We start from the raw sequence: 22815 nt of genomic DNA, 5'->3' as shown, positions 1-22815 counted from the left end.
TGTAGTCGTTTTAGATGCTTAAGGAGAGAAAGAGAGAGGAAGGGACGGCGGCTCTTTTTTTGATAGTACGGGTGGTCAGGTTGTTGGTCATTGGCGTAGAAGTCTGAGCGGAACCTAGACTGGGTGACGAGAAGTGTTACTCATGGTTCTTTCGGATATGTTTGGGGTGCACGAATTCAGTCACCCTGCGTAAGACCGAGGTGTTACCACGAAGAGGCTTCATTACGACTGTACTGGGTTTAAGTTTCATTATAGACAGAGCAGAGAAGAGAAGAAACGCGGAATGTGTATTTCTCATCTGACCTCAGTTCAAAAAGTTACAATATACGAATCCCCTAAAGTTTAGCGCGATACAATGCTGCCTTCTTCATCAGACTTAAGCCTCGTCTGAGCGATGTGTGTGCTGTTGCACACCCTCGATTGCAAGCGCTAAGATATGTTATTTTAAGATGTCTTATGTGGAACGATATCAACATAATATTTGAAATAATGTCTAAATGAAATTAGTACAAGGTTTAGATATATGCTATTAATGTTCTCACTGGACTGATGTGACCCACCACGATTTTCTCTATGTGTCAATCTCGTAATCTCAGAGTTTTTCCTACGCCAGGCTCCTTTCATTACTTTTGTACATATTCTGATCTATGACATCTCCTAAAATACTTGCCCAAAACGAAACTGTTATGACGGATATTATTATCTGACGTCATAGCACGTGTCCTATCATTCTATTTCGTGTCCACTGTTCTTCATATTTTTCCTTCGTCACATATTCTGCGCAAACCTCTCCATCTGTTGTATTATTAGTCACCTAATTTTCAGCATTCTACTCAACCACTACATCTCAAACACTTTGGCTCTCTTCTGTCCCAGTTTTCCCACAGTCTATGATCCCCTTCCGTGAAAAGGTCTGCTTACTCAAAGACATGTTTGATATTAGTAAATTTCATTTGTCCAGCAGTGCGCTGTCTGCATGTGCTAGTTTGCTTCTTACATTCCCGTTGTTCCTTCCATCGTATGCAATTTTGTCTCAGAGTTCGCAGTGCTTCTTTACTTGATGTGCCACATGGTCCCCAGTTTTGATACAACGTTTATCGATAGCCTTTTTCCTGCCGCTACAAACGAATTTGTCTCCGTTTCGGTTAATCTCAGACCATATTTTGTGCTCAGTAGATAGTCCAACCGAGTCAGCAGATCCTGTAATTCTTCCATATTACGAACGGCAGACATTTACTCAGTGAATGTTATCACTCATATCCTTTGACCCTGGGTGTAAACACCACTTTTGAGTCATTCTTTTATTCCGTTCATCGTTTCTTCGATAAGCAAACCGAGCACTGGCGGGGGTGGCGGGTATTTTGTTCCTGACTTACAACCATTTTATTTTATTCCGAGAAATTCTCTTCCCATCTTATTATTTCCTCTTGTTTCCTGTATATTACCTGCGTTTTCTAAGTGATTGTCTAAAAGAACTTTCATCACTTTTTATTGGCTTACGCTGTATCTAGACTAACAGTTCCAGCGACAGTATCTTGATTTCTCGGAAGTTTTGCTTCTATTTTAAGTGTAACGTGAGAACTTATTTCTGACCAGTTTATCTTGTCCAGAGCCACTCTGATAGGCACTTTGCAGATCCTCCACTTTGTGTTTAACTCTTCTGTATATTATTGTGGTGAGCAATTTCGATGAATGAGCTGTTAAGCCGATGTACGAGAGTTTCGCGCAATCTCCGGGATTATGTGGAATACCCAAAGGAAATCTCGAATTATACACTCACATGCTAACTCGATAATCGTTTGGAGGCCAGTTTCCTTGATTTATTATTTTAATCCCTCCTGCTTTGTTTGATCGAAAGTCTTCTAATCTTCCTAGCTCTGACTCCTCTATATTATCTATATCGACAACCATTTCATGACGTCATGAGATAGTTCCTCCCATTTACACAGATCTATCCTTTCAATTTTTCTGTGATATTTGCAAAAGTTATTTTGATTATACATCGAAAAATCCTTAAACGGTTTCCTGTATAGGAAAGTACACCACAAATTAGAAGAAATTAGATCCGAACATTATAACTAAGAACGAAAAATTTTAAAATATTAAAAATTTAAAGACAAAAGATGGTACGTACTTGTAGCATTATTTGCAAGTGGCAACAATAAGAAGCAGACAACATGTTACTGTGTTCCTCAAAAATGCTACAGCTTTAATTAACACAAAAATTAAACCGTTAGACAATAAGAGCTAGTAAATCCTTATATATGATTCGTAATGCCTGTATAAAAAGGGTACAGAGAAGCCAAACAACAAGTGGGGACATCATGCCAAAGCTGGAGCTAATCAGGTAACGATGTGCTTATCTTGAATTTTGTCACAAGGAGTGCATCAAACAACGATAAAATAATAGAACCGTGCACAACTAAATCTGTCGTAAGGCATAAACAAAAATGAAAGAGCACATAAGCGGCGTAATAAGTAACATAAAAACCTGATGTTGAATAAAATAATTAAATATCAAAACTGAATGATAAATAGCGCTATGGTGGGGAAATTTGGGAACTAAATTCCAAATACCTGTAGTGAGATTAGTAGCATGTTAGCAGGAAACCTTTCAACAAAAAAAGAAAAAAAAAAAAGTGCGAAGCTTATGATGGAACATGTGACTGGAGTAAGTGGAGAGACAAATGACTATTGTATATGCTAAATACATTCCTTAGACGACCATTTTACAGCCATGTGCGCGCTCATTTTGATTTCGACTGTTGGCTGAGCGTCTCTTGTTTCCTCCCTTAGTGGTGATCTTCCATGACTCTCGCTAGGGGTCGTCCCTACAGCCTGAATTAATTTTAAGGGCACCCACAGCTCTTTGGGTGTCTTGCCTTTCTGGCTGTTGCTCTCCCTAAGAAGGACCGCTTGCCGGGCAGGAGGTGTGGTCTCCGCGTTGTAGCTAGCGGCTATTTCTAGTGGAGAGTGTGCCGACACTATATCAAGAATCATTGCTCCCCTCTACCTTTTGACGTACGAGTTGCGTCTTTTAAGTTGTCGATGGGTGTGGTCCTAACAGCAGTCCTTATGCCTCATTGCTCTGGCGTAGAAACGCATTTTGACCACGAGATTTACATATATGTGATTAGAAGTTGGATGCTGTTCGCTGAAGCCTATGTTCTTTGGTGAGCCCTTGTAGGTAAGACAAGCTGGTTCACGCCTGTCCCGCATGTAGCTCTTAGTAGATACCATTGTTTGGTCCGGGTTTTAAAAGTGGATCAGCATCCGTGATTACTTTTAAGGCTGTTGTAGTGAGGGTCATATTTTCGCTAGCTCTAGTTCCATTATTACACGATACAGTACAGAGATAGTTCCTTCAATACGTGTACCTGGAACTTACAGTCTGGGGCTCAAGCGATTGTTTTTTGTATTTAACGCACTCAAGCATTGATTCGTTAGAATTACATCTACTTTTCATTCCGAATGATCAGAGCCACAGAGGCCCAAAGAGCAAACACAAGCTTGAGAAAAACTGAAGTTTGTGAAAAATCACCGGCCGCGGTGGTCTAGCGGTTCTAGGCGCTCAGTCCGGAACCGCACGACTGCTAAGGTCGCAGGTTCGAATCCTGCCTCGGGCATGTATGTGTCTGATGTCCTTAGGTTAGTTAGGTTTAAGTAGTTCTAATTCTAGGGGACTGATGACCACAGATGTTAAGTCCCATAATGCTCAGAGCCATTTGAACCATATACACAAGTGATGTGGCTGGAGCTCCATTATTGTAGGGTATATGATCACCAATTTCAGGCAGAATGAAACACCTGTCACAGTAAATGATGGCCAAACAGCCGCTTCAGTACACAATTTAGCCCTCTTGGCGACAACGCAGGCGTGTTCGCGCATGCAAACGATCGGAAGGGTGCTGAATGTCGTCTGAACCGTGGATTTATAAGTCTTTTCTTAAGGAATTTACTTTATTTACTAGCGATACACTCTATGTTATGAAGTAATATTTGGGATTATAGTTATTTAGTTCATCCACGAAATTTTCATACATTGTATAGTGGCAATAGGGTTCTTTCGACTGTTGTGTAGTTCGTAAATAACGTGACACTAGAACCAGAGTGTAAAGAGCAGATACTTGAGAATCACACACACAAATATTATATACCTAGCATTTCTTGGTCCTAATTTTCAACGTCTCCATAAAAAACATTCTCTGACCTGAGGTTCACGCAAAAATATCCTTTCACTTCTGGCATGAAATCTAATAATGATGTTAAGACTATGTGCTTTAAGTTTGATGTAGTAGTTTCGTTAAATCTTTGTGTTTCAAGGCTTATATTTGCCTTCCACCTACGTCTCTGGGTACTATATTTTGCAAGGTATCTACAAACTGCGGAGAAAAAATAAATTGTGCTACATCTATATGTGATATGAAGAAACTGCTGGAGACCTCCCACGAGTCCAATGAAGAATATGTTACTTTAAACCACACTTCGAAACACTGTTGACAATTTCATTATTGCAAAATTTCTGAAATGTAAGCTGTTACCACGAACACCAGTCTTTGGTTCCATAGTGAGGTCGGTTACATTATAAAGGCTTCTAAAATCCTCAGGACTGGAACGCTGATACCGTGGATCAAGAAGTCATGGTAGGGAGTTCCTTCAAGACCTTCACGCTCTTGTGAAGACATGGAGTAAGTGTAGCCACTGAGTTTCCTACAGCAATGGAAATTTGTGCTTTAGCCCCATATGTAATTAAATACCGGAGAAATGGGAGAGACATCTTTTCATATATACAGTGTAGGAGTGCAACTCAAATAAAGCTGGTTCACTGTCAGATCAACAGATATCAGGAGCATGCATACATACTAAAATGTAAACATAGAAGGCAGTGTGTTTTAGCTCCTTATAGCATTCAGTGCCTTATATGTATGATCAGTTATCTGCCTGCTTGTGTATACTAAATCGGCACAATTTCTCTTGTTCTGAGGATAAGCACCGGCATGCAACCTGCAATTTGTATCTGTTATGTGATTCTGATGTGCACCTGATGCATGTTTTAAAAATGGTTCAAATGGCTCTGAGCACTATGGGACTTAACATCTGTGGTCATCAGGCCCTAGAGCTTAGAACTACGTAAACCTAACTAACCGAAGGACATCACACACATCCATACCCGAGGCTGGATTCGAACCAGCGACCGTAGCGGTCACACGGTTCCAGACTGAAGCACTTATAACCGCACGGCCAAACCGGCGTGCTATGTATGTTTTTGTCTGAGCTGAAGCAAGTACCTGTTTCATGGGTGGCCCGGGCTCCACCCTGTAATGTCACATTACATGTCCTCCTTTTGCTATTGCCTTTGTCCCACTGTTTTTGCAGGGTGGGCACGTTTACAATTGGATTTACAAGGTTAATTTGAAGGGGTGGCCAGATGCCCTTCCTCATACCACCCCATACTCCCCTGGGATCGAATCAGTGTACCCCATCTGTCTGCACCTAGTGTAAATCATGAAAGAGTGCGAATTTGTTTCAAATGTCTGCGAGCTGTGTAACTGAGGCGGGACTTGGGGACTAGCCCAGCATCCACCAAGTGGGTTGTGGAAAACCGCCTGAAAAGCACATCCAGGCTGTCTGGCACACTGGCCCTTCGCTGCTGCTCCACTGCATGGATTCAGTCCGGGTCCGGCTCGCCTACCAGAGTCTAGGAAGCAGCACATTAGCAGTCTCGGCTAACCTGGCGGGTTAACATCACGATACATAGTGTGTTAAGTTTCAGCTCCCTTTCAATTATGCTGTGTATCTGTTAGTCAAACTTTTCTTGTTTTGTGGTCACTTCATCCATTGTGGTTTACATTGGTTTGGTTTCAATTCAAATGTAAAGGCACCACCATTTAATATGGGGAAAGTTAGTTTTGTGCAATATTCTGAGCACAAGTCACAGACAGGTGCGTGCCGGATTCCAGCAATTTTGAAGGCAAATAGAGGCCACAGGGGCGTAGAACTGCTGGAGAAGACACACACACACACACACACACACACACACACACACACACACGGCAGTTTGCAACGTGCAAGTCGCAGGCAGAAGTTGGCCACTGGCCAACCTAAGTGTTATGCATACACGACGAGAAGTGGTGTGTGGTGCATTAGTGAAACAGAGGTGCGCAGATGACTATAAATAGGTGTCGTTTTCTAATGGTAGTCATTCAAGTGTGACAGCTCTCCTGGTTTGCGAGGCCTGTTGCACCGCTGGCTACATGCAGCAACAGATGGGGCGCCAGCGTCCCCGTCTATGGCGGGTCGTTGGTTCGACCCTCTGAGGCCGACGCGGGCTTCACAGCCAGCCAGCGGTGGGCCACCCTTGGGCTGGCTACCGCGGGCAGTCGTCCTGGCTTCCAACAAAGCCAGAGGTATCCCGAAGCGAGGGCCACAGATTCGGATTCCTGACAGCAGGTGCTTGCAGTCGCCATGATCTCAGCTACGCCATTGAGGAGGGAAGCAGCGGGCTGCTCGGCGACTGCCAGCGGAGCAGTGCTTCGTCAATGGGGAAGAAGACGGCTGAGCCGGCTCCAGGTGCAGCCCTAACGACGCGATCCTACAAGGCCGACACACAGCAGCGCATTGCACTGGCTCGCTGGGGCGGTGGCCTCAGCATTGCAGGACCCTGTGACGTGGACCGTGGTGAACGGACGATGTAGTGGAAATAAATAAATAATTTGGAAATTTCTCGCCGAGTTTTAATACGGCACCTCTTGGCGTCACCCACTACAATGGGTGTCTTCCCGCTACATTTGTTCATCCTGATACATTCGGTGGCCGAAGTCACCATTACACTAATGAGAATAATTTTACCACTGCTCTTTGTCTTATTTTCTATTCTAAATGTATTTAAACCAGTTACTCTATTATATGTTGTTCAAATTAGAGTGATTAAATTATTTTTTGGTTTTTTATTTCTATCCCCCCTGAATGGAACCGAACTGCATTGACATTCAGTGTCTTTCATTCCCTTTACAGGTTTTCTGATACAGTACGCTACAACACTTTGAAAGTTAACACTCATTTTCGTTTTCAGTGTTGTGTCCTAGTAACACACACCCAGAGAACCGAATAAGTGGCGGATCCCAAACGTTTCGTTGGGGAATTAAGCACCACGGTGTTATAACTTCTTCCAAAATTCAGAGTTACACCATTGGTTTCTCCATAAATATAACTTCTGTCTCTTACTGCAAATTGCTACATATTGATACAAGGGAGAACGTCGTTGCGGGATACATCAAACCAGTCTTTATACTGATAACTGAATAGCAGTGAGTTTGGAGGAAAAGCATATTGTTTGCGGGATGACAGTATTAGTGATTCTGTACAACAAAACATTAATACGGATATATTCGCTATTCGAAATGTTTTCCGAGATAGAATAGATTTAATATCAAATTTTTCCATTTTTCTAGAATAACTTGAGCAGCACACTCACCAGTAAAAGTATCGCAGTATATAACTAAACTACATTAAATTTCTGAAAGAAAACGTTGTATTCATTTTTTCTCTAGGAATAATTGCTTGTGCCAGGAGAGCAACAGAATACTGAAAAATATTGCGCGACACGCATGTTCTGTAGATTAGATTGTTCTTGGTGGACATTTTGAGGTTGTTTCCCGACTTAACAGACCACAATTGTTCTATATAAAGTTTTTCGTCTCAGCTTCCTCTACACTACAGTAGTGCGTTATAAACAGTGATAATGTTTTGAGTAATACAGAACCTAAATACATTGTAGAAACAACTCTGTCTCCTGTCAAGTTTCTGGTGAGAGATTTAACCTGTAGCTATGCAGCCCACATAACATAAATGTCATACATTTATTTCTTCAAAACAATTTTCACCCGCTTCGTGCAGTGGTTATGAAGACGCTTACTGGGCGTTTTCGATGGGATGTGCCTGATAACCCACAATGCAGCCCTTAATTGGCTTCCTCCGTTGTTCACCTCTGGTCACATGAATCGCTGACAACGAAGACAAAATTTTGGCACGAACAACGAAAGGCAGACCAGCGTAGAGAATTGGTAGAAATCACAGGTTGCTCCTTTCAGTGACGAGGTTACTGGAAAGTTTGTACAACGCCACGACAAATGTCTCAGTCGATCTGGCAACTGTTTACAGAGATAGCTGGAAGTCGTGACTAACTGTTGCAAACAAAAATTTCACTGTGATTTTCATTTCGCGACCGATCAGACCTTACTTTCGGAATGGCCCTCGTATCTTGAATTTTCTGCGTCTTGATTCCATTATTAAGCGCAACGGCGTAATAGCCTGTAAAGTGCCTCTTAAGTTGCGTTTCCTGAAGTCAAATGATATAGGAACTTCTTATAGCTCTACATAACATACGACGAAGAGACACGGCAGTCACCATAAGTCAGATATTTGTCTAGTACTTAACCGCCATTGATTCCGACGTATATCTTTGGCTGCTTTCGATTCACTGCCATACAGCCTGGGTAGATGTTGACATGTGCCGTATCCAGAGACATAAGCCGTGCACATGCATCAACGTTGGAGACGACAGTGCTCAGCAAACTAAATCATTTGATTCTGCAAGTGAGGCAGAAACGAAGTTCCGCGCCGGAGAGGTCCCCCTTTGTTTTCGGCTACTGAGTCCCTCATTCGCAGGAGATGTGTAGATTTCCACAGCACTGCAATCTTATTTTCGCGAGAGCTGAGAGGAGGACTGCCGGAGAGGGCTCTGCGTGGCAGTCTGTGCGCCGGAGTGGCTTTCCTTTCCGGTGCTCACTCAGCTGTCGGCCGGAGCGGAGTAACAAAGAGGAGACGCAGCGCAGCGCAGTGTAGTGTGTGAGATGAAAGCGCACCCACCCAGTACCTTTGACGCAGATGATGCAATTACCGCTGTAGCACGCCCTACATCCATCTGGGATGTGCAGATGGTAATATATTATTTTCTACTGCAACACGTGACCACCTTACCATCATCGTCATCCTATAAAAGTTATATTTCTTAAAATGTTACTTGTAAGTTACGTGAAACATGGGTGCGAAGAATTAAAGTGAACTAATCGTAACAGAACAAGAGATAATTTTTTGCATTTGTTTACATTGTCAGTAACACTAATCCAGTCTCTTGCACCATAATTGTCAATGTCGATGAATGCATTTACTACAGAGCCTTTACAATGCTTCTGCTATTACTCCACATTTACATATTTGTGTGCATGATCGTCGTCTTTTAACATATGTCAAAGAATGATCGGATTCATGCAGGTTCTCCATGACAGTAAATTGTGAGACATAACGCTATAAAAACAGAGGTAGTAACGCTTAATGTAATCCGGAATTTAGAAAAGCTGTCTTGATGACAAAATACAAATACTTTCTTTTCAGACCATAGTTTTGAATCACTGAGCTGACTAGCGCTTGTCTGTTCTTCATTTATTGTCAATTATAATTTTTCTAGCACTGCCTTTAAATTATTTCGAATATTAACTATGAGGGGTGTCCAAGACGAGAGGTACGAAACAAGACTATGAGTGTAATTGAAGTCCTTACTCTAAAGTCATCACCAGAGGTCTGAATCCTACTATCCACTATTTCAAGAGCCGAAGGACTCCCTGTTCCAAGAATTCCTGTGGCAGTGACAGGATACAGTCATCCACTGTATCCTTCAGTTTGTTTGTCTTCCGAGTTGAAGCGTTTTCTTCTGTGATTTTTTTTTTTCTCGGACCAAACACATGGATCTTTCACGGCGACATGTTCAGGCTGCAGGGCGGATACTGAAGCTGCTCCCATTCGAACTTGGCCATTACACTTTGTGTGACCTTGGTGACGCGTAGACGCGCGTTATGGTCGAGCGGAATGCCCCCTTCGTGAGCAGCCCGGGCCGTTTGCTCTTGATGGACTTGCGTGGGGTACAATGTGTTTCCGTGTTGAGTAACGGACCTCGAACGTCGAAAAAGACGTTGAACATTAACATGCTGGCTCAGGGCACAGCTTTGAACTTTTAGGAGGCGGTGACTGTGGCATTTATAGCGACGATGCCACGGCGTAGGTACAAGTTCTTAGGTTGGCACTACGGCACCGACAACGACGACAGCGACTTCTAGCCGGCGCTGTGCAGCTCTACGAGTGCCGCTCCCGATTCTACCCATGTGATTCCGAGTAGACGACCAAGAAACACTGTTTCTATTTCATAGTGGACGAGCCACAACAGATTTGTTCTTCGTAACTTCTAGTAGCTGTTAGCTTTGATACATGAATGGTTTCGCAATTAAGTGCTCATCTGTACGTAAAGTTAAGTAATATTATCAGTTGTGTATGTTCATACAACAGCATAAGAGCCTTAACCTATAGCAGTACCGAAGGATTTCACCTTATCCTGCTCGTATTCGCGTCCTTCGCTATCGGTCTATTTTGTAGAAGCAGTTCATGGTAGCAGATCCACGCGCCACCTATCCAGACGGGATGCAAAAACGACGAATGCTGGCTTTGATTGCTGTTCCGCTTTGTCTCTGGCTCTTTATTCCAAAGCCGCATGTACAAATTTCCACCAATTTATATGTTAAATTTTCCCGTACCTTTTCATTAGCACACTACTTACACAAGCTGGGGCAAATAAAAGTGGCCCGGATAATACAATTACAGGGTACAAGGCCGGCCGCTGTAGTTGAGCGTTTCTAGGGGCTTCAGTTCGGAACCGCGCTGCTGCTACGGGCTCAGATCCTAATCTTGCCTCGGGCTTGGCTGTGTGTAATGTTCCTATGTTAGTTAGGTTTAAGTAGTTCTAAGTCTAGGGGACTGATGACCTCAGATGTTAAGTCCCAAAATGCTTAGAGCCATTTGAACAATTTTTGAACCAGGATACCAATAGACACAGCAGAGGAAAAGAAATACATAACTAACCTGATTATAGTTGATGTTGAAAGTTACCACCATTCATCTCTTAGTTTTGGGACCCGATCAGCAACTTGCTGAAGACGGATCGAAACTCGACTGCTGGCATTGTTGCAGTATAATCCCAAATACTCTGCTGCAGTTCTTGAATACTATGAGGGTTGCTGCGATACAACTTATACTTGGGGGCACCTCCCCGCTGACATATCACGCGATCTGGGTGGCCAGCTAGGGCCGTGACGAGACTGACCTCTGATAACAACTCTGTCAGGCGTGAAGTTTGTGTAGATGTGCTCCGAGGTTTGTCGTGATGTATGGGCAGCTGCTGCATCCTGTTGGAAGTAAGAGTAGGCCTCTCCTTCTTCCGGTGATGCTGCCACAAATGGTTTCAAAATATTGGATAGTAACGCACAAAGTCAGCGTCTGATGAAAGAAGAGGGGACCAATAACGGGGGGTGGAGACACTGTACTCAAAACCCCAACGTTTTGATCATGTCTGGTATTTCGTGGAAGTTACGCTAACTCTCCGGTGCGTAGAACCTGTAATTCTGTGAGATGATATAACCACTCAGATGAAATCAAGCTTCAACACACATAAAAAAACTGATCGATGTCCAAGCCATTGTTATCTCAATGAACAGCCACTTAGAAACTGGAGGCTCTGAAGAGGAACATCTGCTGGTTTTCCTGCATAAAAACGCTCAGTAGCGATGTGTGTGCATGTCCAGATGGAGCATTCATCCGCATGATCGACATGATGCACCGATCTCTTGCGACAAGCGTGTGGTTGGTTTGATAATACTCTGAGACATTTTCTGCTGTGCAGGCATGTTTCAGAATGTTTTTGGCTTGTTCAAAACAGATCCCGTCTGACGCCATTTTCAGACGAACCGTTTCATGGCATGGCACTCTTTGACACCAATAAATTTCTCAGCAAACCACTGACAACATAGTTTCCACGACTTTGTTCTAACGTAGATTTGCACACCGAACACTCGCTGCTCCACTTTGAGTTGAATGGTCCCCTTTGCACTGTTCCACTCACACTTTTGCAGCCCGCATAGCGTCTGGCCCACTTTCATTTGCCCCAACCTCTATAATCAGCTATAGAGGTATATCATAAAAACTGTCGCGTAAAGGACACAAAACGTAGAGGCAGAAAGGCAAATTAAGGTGCTTCTTTACATTATTAAAATATTTTCTCTGGTTATTATTAATGAGAAGAACATACTTCTGACTGTCTAATGCAACAAAAAATAACATTCCTTGTGTTAGAGGGGGATATACTGACATATTTGAAAGTTCTGAAAACTTCTGTAGCTTCCTCCGGAAACATATCATTCACCAGTTCAGTATGGACATTACGGATTTTCAGTAATTTCTACGTGTTTTGAATGAATATTTTAATTTTCTACAACTATTTTAGGTTTCCACATATTTCAGTGCGATAAAAGAAAGAGATAGGCTTCTTTTATCTCACTGTATGATGTAGTATGTATGTTGCTTTTAACGATTATCCTAATTACTAGGTGTTTGGTAAAGTTTATTTGTCTAGATTCTTGAGACTGGCTTCTGTCTACAGGCTGTTTTTGTGGTCTTACAACTTATTTTGTCAAATGACGGTATTTTTAAATTCTCATATCTGTATGCTAATTACATTCAACGTTATCGGCAATCTGTAAGTATTCTTCACTAAACGTGGTAAGAGACGTCGACTACTTGTATCTCTGGTGAGAGCTTTCATTCGTTTCCTTCGTCACTTAAGCTCTCCATTTTCAAGTTAGTTTTCTCAGTTTCCTCTCCAACTTGTCAGGTACTCACCTTTTTTTTAACTTCCGACCGCTGTCCATAGATTTAGACTACAGAAGCCGACCAGCTTCACCCTTTCGCAGAAGTGCGTTCCCAAGAAATGTTGAAGAAAACAGGAAGTTTTCTTTACCTCCGACCTCCATTTTAGTGTGAAGTGGCAGAATCCTCTGTTTCCATAAAACTATCCGAACGGTGCCATTATTCTATGATCTTCCTTAGTATACACAGTAGCAGTAGCTGGTTTCATTTTTCCTTCTGCAACCTTGAGTGAACATCAGACTACTCGTCTACGAGTAATAACACGCAAAGAGCACTTAAAAGAGCAGCGAGGGGCGGCGGTAACAAGAAATACCCCACACCAGAGGCTGAGTGGGGCCTGGAGCAGTCCACAGTCCTGCTATCTCTCCCTCTCCCTTCGTCTCCTCGCAGCCTTGAGCGCCGGCCTCCGCTTCCGATACCATTAGCAGTAAAAGTGCTGCGTTTATACTTTACTCGCTCCCGTTTGGTACGTGTGCTGAATGAAGTTTTTCGTAGCCGGTAATCTCTTTCCGATTTCGCGTTCACAGTAATGTAACGCGGAGTCAGGAAATAGGCAAAGCGAAAAACTATTCGAGAGTCGAGTCGATGCTTATCTGTCTGGAGCTACCATGTAAATTAATGGCGTTATTGTACCAATATAAGCGCAGACGACCGTCGTTCGAGAACTGGGTCATAGGTGAATTCTTGTTTCCTTTGTCGGAGTTCTAACCCCTCAGATTAAATTTGACAACATCGGGGCCTCTTCCCCTCCTACCCTGTTCCGACATATCTAGCTTCGTCCACATGAGTTTGTTTAACAAAAGTTTGTGAGAAATCTAAACATTTTATCAAAAGTTTATCGATTGTGTTGAGCCGCAGTCTAGCAATATTTTTTAAAAGATTAGACCCGCATTTTGCTGTGCAATACTACTTTTATTTTCCGTACTATCTGGATTTCGGCTTTTATGTGATTATGAAATACAATGCTAAAAGCTGTCAGACTCTTATTAAGTTACATCTGTTAAAGCAGTCCAAGGGAGGTAAACAAGACTAACACATGTCATTAAGATGTAACTGTCAAAGAACGTAGATTCTAAAAGACATAATAAATATAGAGGTATCATAGTTATATCTTAAAGACATGTGTTAGTCTTGTTTACCTGCTTTGGACTGCCTTAACAGGGTTGATAATCGTCTAACAACTTTTAGCATTATTCTTGACCATGGCATAAAAGTCGAAGACTAGATAGTACAGAATATAAATATAGTATCACAGTCAAATAGCGGTTTACTCTTTTAAAAAGTAAATTTTTTGTGTTTCGTAGTACGCAAGTAAGTGCTACTTATCTTGGTAGAGACAGTACGTTTTAGAGAAACATGGAAGAAACGGTCAATACTATTAATAGGAGTCGCAACAGAGAAATGCTCGAAGGGAAATGTTTAAACGTACAGTATGAAATGGATAGTATACATTAATTTAGACTGCAAGTGTACCGCGGCTAATCTTCAAGATTATAGGTCTTAATGAAAAAATGGTTCAAGTGGCTCTGAGCACTATGGGACTTAACATCTGAGGTCATCAGTCCCCTAGAACTTAGAACTACTTAAACCTAACTAACACCGAGCGAGGTGGCGCAGTGGATAGGACACTGGACTCGCATTCGGGAGGACGATCGTTACGATCACGCAACACACAATATCTTCGTCATTGTGGCTTAGCGGATGATGTTTCCCGATTTCCCAGTATACGGTACAAACGATGCTTATTGAGACACAAAACACTCCGGCTCCCTTTGTGATGGAAAACCTCACCATTCGAACGCCAACAATTCCAACGTTCCAATTGACTTACCTGTGACCTGATGCACTCACAATACAAAGAACACTATTATGACCACAGCTTACTCTTGCAGTATGTCAAGGGCCCCATTCGTGATTATATACAACAGCTCAATCTGCAGGATAGGCTAGTATCAGCTTTTATGTTCACGCACACATTTTTCGCCATGTTTGCATTTTTTATCCAACTGCTCTACCTTCATCCGTACACAGTACGTCATAGGGGAAACGGCAGTTACGCCCAAATAACGTGTGTCCCAGTTTGCAATTAGAAACTGAGGATCGAGACAGACTTCGGTGCAACATTCGCAGAGTGTAACAGTGTATACACATTTGCCCAAGATCCCACCATCGATATGTCTCTGACCCTAGTCTCGTGCGAGATGCGTCGACCACCACACTCTGGACTTTTAGAGAACGAAACTGGAAGATCGACTTATGTTATTTCATCCGTATAAGTTATAATGGGCTTTATTTTGGAGAAATGGGTATTCTGAATGACTGCCATCGTTTGAAATCTGTGGCATAATACTGGTGCTAGATTCTTCTGATATCAGGACCATCTCAATGCGATCGGCTTGTGTTAACGCTCTGAGTCTTCTCGTGAGCTACAAAGATGAAACATTAATCATAACTCACTAATTAATAAATTTATTCTTAAATTTTATACACATAGATTTTCTACTGTCATATTGGTCAGATCGTCTCACACGTTTTCGTCCTCTCTCACCTGACACTACCTGATTTTAAATCTGTGTTCATCCACGTCTTTGCTTTAGAAGGATAGTTCCACAGCTATTGGCCACCGTATGGTTGGGAGCTTTATAAATGCAGGTCAATTGGTATCTATTGAATTACACACAATTAATATATTTAATGGCCTGAACTTTTTAGCCCATTTTCACTCGTGAATGTAGTTTTCTTTAAGCCGTTTATATGGGCAGAGAATATGCAGTTGCCTGTGACGTATAGAAGACGATATCTCTTCCAATAGCCCTTCGGCCACTGTGGTCTTCTTTCTCGATATTCCTGTATCCTCCTTCCCCAGATATAGGCTCTATCTGATATCTGTTTCTGGGAGATTCACAGGTCGTTCTTGCGGGACAGGTTTCAACTTTTAACTGTGATCTATTGCAGTATCGAAGTCATAAAGTCATGCATCAATTCTTCCCCTAGAAAATGAAAGAGATGAACTGCTTTTCCTGCATAATATTCAAGAAGCATAACGCGTTTACGTTCTTCCATGACTTAATGATTCTTTAACAGACTGATTGATTATTTCCCTTTTCAAATTTTGCTTTTTTCCTTTTAACTTCGACTTTGAACTCCATATTGCAGTGTCATAAACGTGTACATGTTTTTCGGGAGATAGTTTAATTAATTCTTTGGTTAGACGTTGTAATGTTCAGCTGGTACTCATATAGGTAGAAAATATAACTTCATTAGAAGAGCCGTGATCACCGTGTCTGATTCCCTTACAACTGTACACTCAGGTGACAAAAGTCATGGGATATCGATATGAGCACATACAAATAGAGATAGTATCTCGTACACAAGGTAAAAAGTGTAGTGCAATGGCAAACTTTGGTATCCGACAGGAGTCCTCTGCTGACAGCACGACATCGCCTGCAGACCCTCTACAGGACTAGTGACCGTAACGGTTGAACACTAGTCCATTGAAAACGATAAACCCCGCTTTAAGTTGATAACAGCTGATGGTGAGTTCTGAAGTGGTGCAGACTCCACGATGTCATGGATCCAAGTTGCCAACAAGGCTTCACGCAAGCGGTGGCTCCATAATTACGTGGACTCTGAACACATGGAATAGACTGGGTCCTCTGATCCAACTGAATCGATCATTGACCGAAGACGGCTATGTTCAGCTACTTGAGACCATTTACAGCTATTCGTCGACTTCATATTCCGAAAAGACGATAGAATTTTTGTGGATGACAATTCACTATATCACTGAACCAGATTTGGTCGCGATAGAAATGAAAAACGATCTGGGTAATTCGACAAGCGATTTTACCACCCACATAGCCCCACATGAATACCATCGAATACTTATGGGACGTGATCGATATGTCAATTCATGCACAAAATCCTCGGCAGAAATACTGATCCACGCTGACTCTATAGCCGTACATAATTGCGAACTCTGCATGTTTTTCTCAGGTAGGTGAATATCACTACCTGTACATGGAACACACCTTGTGGAAGACGAAATCCGTAAATCAGATACCGATTTTCAGTGTCATATTTGTACATAAAGCCAGATCTGATTCTTTTCAGAAATATTGGATTTTCGAACGCCAGTGCTTAGTGTGTTGTCTACTCACAAAATCTCGGTGGAATTAGCACGTTTCGAAAGCCTAAAATGTTATCAGCTCTAAAGATTCCTTTACGCCCAAGCAAATTTTGGGGTTATTTATCTTTATTCTCGATGATGTCGTTGAAGGCTAAAACGCGTAGTTTGTATCTTCAGGTTTGTTGCAACAGCTCTCCGGAAATGTTGCATAATGTGTTTTGTGAACTTGTTCGAATAACACAATGAAGGCCATTATTTCAGTGAAATATATTTTCAAGGTTTATTGCTGTTTCTCTCTCCACTTATGTCACATAAACTATATAGTTCAAACACGCAAGTGTCTCAGAAGCACGAGAGTAAACAAATATATCTTTTAGTAACACATCTGACGAGCCATTCAATTCCAGTTTTTTAGTGATAAAGATGGCGCGACTTTCTGAAGTCATAAGTTTATTCACGAAAATCACTGATTTTTGTTTAAATGTAGGCTAGGTATCAAATCGAACACAGTAATTTTAAATTATCTTCATTTGTGTCTAATGAACCCATTCATATAACAAAATTTAGGAATCCTACTTCCAGTAGCCGAAGTAATTAAACCAGCGCAGTTGTTGTTGATTTTCTTAAACTCTTTCCCATTTGATGATTCTCTCTAAAAGTAAGTTATAAAGTTCGGAACATTGTTTTGATGTTATAAGAATCATAAAGACAACTTCTATTTGTTGATGTTGTGGTCTTCAGTCCCAGGACTGGTTTAATGGAGTTCTCCTAGCTACTCTACCGTGTGCAAGCCGCTTTAACTCTGAATAACTACTGGGTCTTAACATCCTTCTAAATCTGCTTAGTGTATTCGTCTCTTGGACTCCCACTACGATTTTTACACCTCACACCTCCCTCAAAGACAAAATTGCTGATTCCTTGATGTCTCGTAATGTTCCCATCATCCTATCCTTCTTCTAGTCAGATTATGCCACAAATTTATTTTCTCCCCAATTCTAATGAAAATGTCCTCATTAATTATGTTATGTACCCATCCAATCCTCAGAATTCTTCTATAGCACCACATTTCAAAAGCTTGTATTCTCTTCTTGTCTAAACTGTTATCATCCAAGTTTCGCCTCCGACCATGGCAACACTCCATACAAACACTTTCAGAAAAGATTTCCTCACACTTAAATCTACACTCCTGGAAATGGAAAAAAGAACACACTGACACCGGTGTGTCAGACCCACCATACTTGCTCCGGACACTTCGAGAGGGCTGTACAAGCAATGATCACACGCACGGCACGCGGTGTTGGCCGTCGAATGGTGCTAGCTGCGCAGCATTTGTGCATCGCCGCCGTCAGTGTCGGCCAGTTTGCCGTGGCATACGGAGCTCTATCGCAGACTTTAACACTGGTAGCATGCCGCGACAGCGTGGACGTGAACCGTATGTGCAGTTGGACTTTGAGCGAGGGCGTATAGTGGGCATGCGGGAGGATGGGTGGACGTACCGCCGAATTGCTCAACACGTGGGGCGTGGTGTCTCCACAGTACATCGAAGTTGTTGTTAGTAGTCGGCGGAAGGTGCATGTGCCCGTCGACCTGGGACCGGACCGCAGCGACGCACGGATGCACGCCAAGACCGTAGGATCCTACGCAGTGCCGTAGTGGACCGCACCGCCACTTCCCAGCAAATTAGGGACACTGTTGCTCCTGGGGTATCGGCGAGGACCATTCGCAACCGTCTCCATGAAGCTGGGCTACGGTCCCGCACACCGTTAGGCCGTCTTCCGCTCACGCCCCAACATCGTGCACCCCGCCTCCAGTGGTGAATGGAGGGACGAATGGAGGCATGGAGACGTGTCGTCTTCAGCGATGAGAGTCGCTTCTGCCTTGGTGCCAATGATGGTCGTATGCGTGTTTGGCGCCGTGCAGGTGAGCGCCACAATCAGGACTGCATACGACCGAGGCACACAGGGCCAACACGCGGCATCATGGTGTGGGGAGCGATCTCCTACACTGGCCGTACACCTCTGGTGATCGTCGAGGGGACACTGAATAGTGCACGGTACATCCAAACCGTCATCGAACCCATCGTTCTACCATTCCTAGACCGGCAAGGGAACTTGCTGTTCCAACAGGACAATGCACGTCCGCATGTACCCCGTGCCACCCAACGTGCTCTAGAAGGTGTAAGTCAACTACCCTGGCCAGCAAGATCTCCGGATCTGTCCCCCATTGAGCATGTTTGGGACTGGATGAAGCGTCGTCTCACGCGGTCTGCACGTCCAGCACGAACGCTGGTACAACTGAGGCGCCAGGTGGAAATGGCATGGCAAGCCGTTCCACAGGACTACATCCAGCATCTCTACGATCGTCTCCATGGGAGAAGAGCAGCCTGCATTGCTGCGAAAGGTGGATATACACTGTACTAGTGCCGACATTGTGCATGCTCCGTTGCCTGTGTCTATGTGCCTGTGGTTCTGTCAGTGTGTTCATGTGATGTATCTGACCCCAGGAATTTGTCAATAAAGTTTCCCCTTCCTGGGCAAATGAATTCACGGTGTTCTTATTTCAATTTCCAGGAGTGTAAGTGTCGAGGGGTATGAAATTGAAGCAGTGGTTTATGAAGGGAGTGAGACAGAGTTGTAGCCTATCCCCGATGTTATTCAATCTGTACATTGAGCAAGCAATAAAGGAAACAAAAGGAAAGTTCGGAGTATGTATTAAAACCCATGGAGCAGAAATAAAAACTTTGAGGTTCGCCGATGACATTGTAATTCTGTCACAGACAGCAAAGGACTTGGAAAATCAGCTGAAAGGAGGGTATAAGTGAACATCAACAAAAGCAAAACGAGGATAATGGAATGTAGTCGAATTAAGTCGAGTGATAATGAGGGAACTAGATTAGGAAATGAGACACTTAAAGTAGTAAAGGAGTTTTGCTGTTCTGGGAGCAAAATCCAAACTGATCTTCCCCGAAGTCAGCTTCTTTCAGTTTTTCCATTCGTCTGTAAGGAATTCGCGTTAGTATTTTAAAGCTGTGACTTATTAGACTACGGTAATTTTCACATCTGTCAACACGTGCTTTCTTTGGGATTGGAATTATTATATTTTTCCCGATGTCTGAGGGTATTTCGCCTGTCTCATACATCTTGCTCACCAGATGGTAGAGTTTTGTCATGGCTGGCTCTCCCAAATCTGTCAGTAGTTATAATGGAATGTTGTCTACTCCGGGGGCCTTGTTTCGACTTAGGTCTTTCAGTGCTCTGTCAAACTCTTCGCGCATTATCATATCTCTCCTTTCATCTTCATCCACATCCTGTTCCATTTCCATAATTTTATCCTCCGGTACGTCTCCCACCACAACCTCTGCCATTTTCAGCTGCAGTTTGTCAGTTGTAGCCGACCTACGTCCTTGTAAACATGGCCTCTACGGTGGACGCTCCCGCCAAATGGGAGTTACGCAGTGTAATCCGTTTTCTGCAAGCGGATGGATGTAGTGCTGCAGAAATCCATCGTAGAATTAGCAATGTTTATGGTAATAACATTATGAGTGATGGTTGTGTTCGGAAATGGTGTCGAAAATTTAAAGAAGGACGAACAGTCGTCCACGATTAAGGTGGACAAGGTCGCAAGTCTGTCGCCAGTGTAGGCCTCGTTGAGCGTGTTGATCAGGCGTTGAGATGCAAACGAAGGTTTACAATTAGCGAACTGTCTGATGAATTTCCAGACATTTCAAGATCTGCTTTGTATACAATTGTGACTCAAGGCCTAGGCTATCGGAAATTGTGTGCACGTAGGATCCTAAAAGTGCTGAGTACCGACGACAAAACGCAAAGGATGGCGTCAGCATTATCGTTCCTCACACGTTATGCAAACAAGGGAAACGTTTTTTTGAAGTCGATTGTTACTGGCGATGTAACGTGGGTCCTCTATGACAATCCTGAAACAAAGGAACAATCAAAGCACTCGGTGCACGCAGCTTCCCCAAGCAAGCCAAAAGAGTTTAAACATTCACTGACGAAAAGAAAACCACGGGCCACTGTGTTTTGGGACCATAAAGGAGTGCTGCTGATGGAGTTCATGGAGCAAGCTATGACGATAACCAAGGAAGTTTATTGTGAAACTTTACGTCGTCTTCGAAGAGCCATTCAAAACAAATGCAGAAGAATGCTTTCGTCTGGCGTTGTTTTGATCCATGACAACGCCCGACCATACAGTACCAACATGACAAAAGACCTCCTCAAAAAGTTTAAATGGGAAGTTTTTGAACATCCACCATACAGCCAAGACCTAGCACCAAGTGATCATCACCTGTTCCGACAACTGAAGTCATGGTTAGGTGGGCAGCACTTCGCTACTAACAAAGAACTTCAGCACGCCGTCAAGACATACCTGTCCTCACTGGCGGTAACATACTTCGAGGAAGGCATCGAAAAGCTTGTGTCACGGTATGACAAGTGCCTCAATTGTTTTGGCGATTATGAAGAATAATAAGTTAAGAATTTACTGTACTTTTGGTGATAAAATTATTATTTTCTGTACATTTTTCTTTTATTTACAGCCAATCGGAGGTTGAAAAAAAAACAGCTCTCGTATAGACCCTCTATATACTCCTTCCACCTTTCTGCTTTCCCTTCTTTGCTTAGAACTGGGTTTCCATCAAAGCTCTTGATATTCATGCAAGTGGTTCTCCTTTCTCCAAAGGTCTCTTTAATTTTTCTGTAGGCAGTATCTATTTTACCACTTGTGAGTGCATACTAATAGCATCGCATAATTTTTTGGCTCATAAGTTTATTTATGAATTTTACAACATAACGCATTATGAATCTCAGAACCCTGTGATGAAATTAATATCAAAACAGTATTATACCAGGGCCTTCTCTTGACTGAAAAGGTGAATTTCAAGAAATCCTCTTACAGCCACTGAATATACCTTCGCTGCTCTTCGCGAATTATTGAAAGTTAGACGTTATTTAGTATCTCCTCTACACGACACTTTTCATTGCGTAATGAGATCTAACGAAGTGGGAGAAACAAAGAGAAACAGGAAATAGTAGACCGTGAGTGTGAAGAGCACATACCATTTGGCGCCCTTGGCTAATATAGGACGCAGGAAATGCTCGAGAAATGCGTATCATTTTCTGAATTTTCGTAATTTAAATCTGGTTGTATATTGGGTGTAACCACGACTGCAGTCTTTTTTGAATTTATATTAAACGAATGAAATGTAGGATCCTGTCTCACACAATACTGATATGCATCTTACGCATTAAAAAGCATTTTTATATGCTAAACAAGTTTCTTCCAAGTACTCGTCACCTGTTTTACCTCGCTAACTCATTATCTACTACAAAATGCCAGAATTCTTTTCCAGTTAGGTGAACGATAGCTAAAGAACCTAATTACATACACATCCCATTCGTCGGACCGGACATTGAAACACATAGAACTCTACAAATACACACTTTATGTTCCAGTTTCCTTATCGTGTTTAAGTAAGTTGAAAGAGCGTTCCTTTATTATTTTATTTAAGTATAGCGAAGATATAACAAGTATGTTGTCTTCGTCTCATATAAGAAACTTCTAAAATCTTTCATGTACAGTTTGACTATAACCCCCAAAATTTGTATAATTGTTAAAATGATCAGGCTCTCCTTTTCAATAGTAAATTTGTCAATCAACTAACGTAGACGATATAACGGATTTTAGAGGTCATAGATAAAGCACACCAGCGCAAGACACAAGCAATAACTTCACTGCGTGATAACAGCGGTGAGGTCACTGATGACAGTGCCACTAAAGCAGAGTTATTAAACACGGTTCTCCGAAACTCCTTCACCAAAGAAGACGAAGTAAATATTCCTGATTTACAATCAGGAACAACTGCCAAAATTGGAAACACAGAAGTAGATATCCTCGGTGTAACAAAGCAACTTAAATCACTTAAT

The sequence above is a fragment of the Schistocerca gregaria genome, chromosome 5, assembly GCF_023897955.1.
Source record: "Schistocerca gregaria isolate iqSchGreg1 chromosome 5, iqSchGreg1.2, whole genome shotgun sequence".
In the NCBI taxonomy this organism is placed as follows: Eukaryota; Metazoa; Arthropoda; class Insecta; order Orthoptera; family Acrididae; genus Schistocerca; species Schistocerca gregaria.
Note: the sequence above shows the minus strand (reverse complement) of the source record.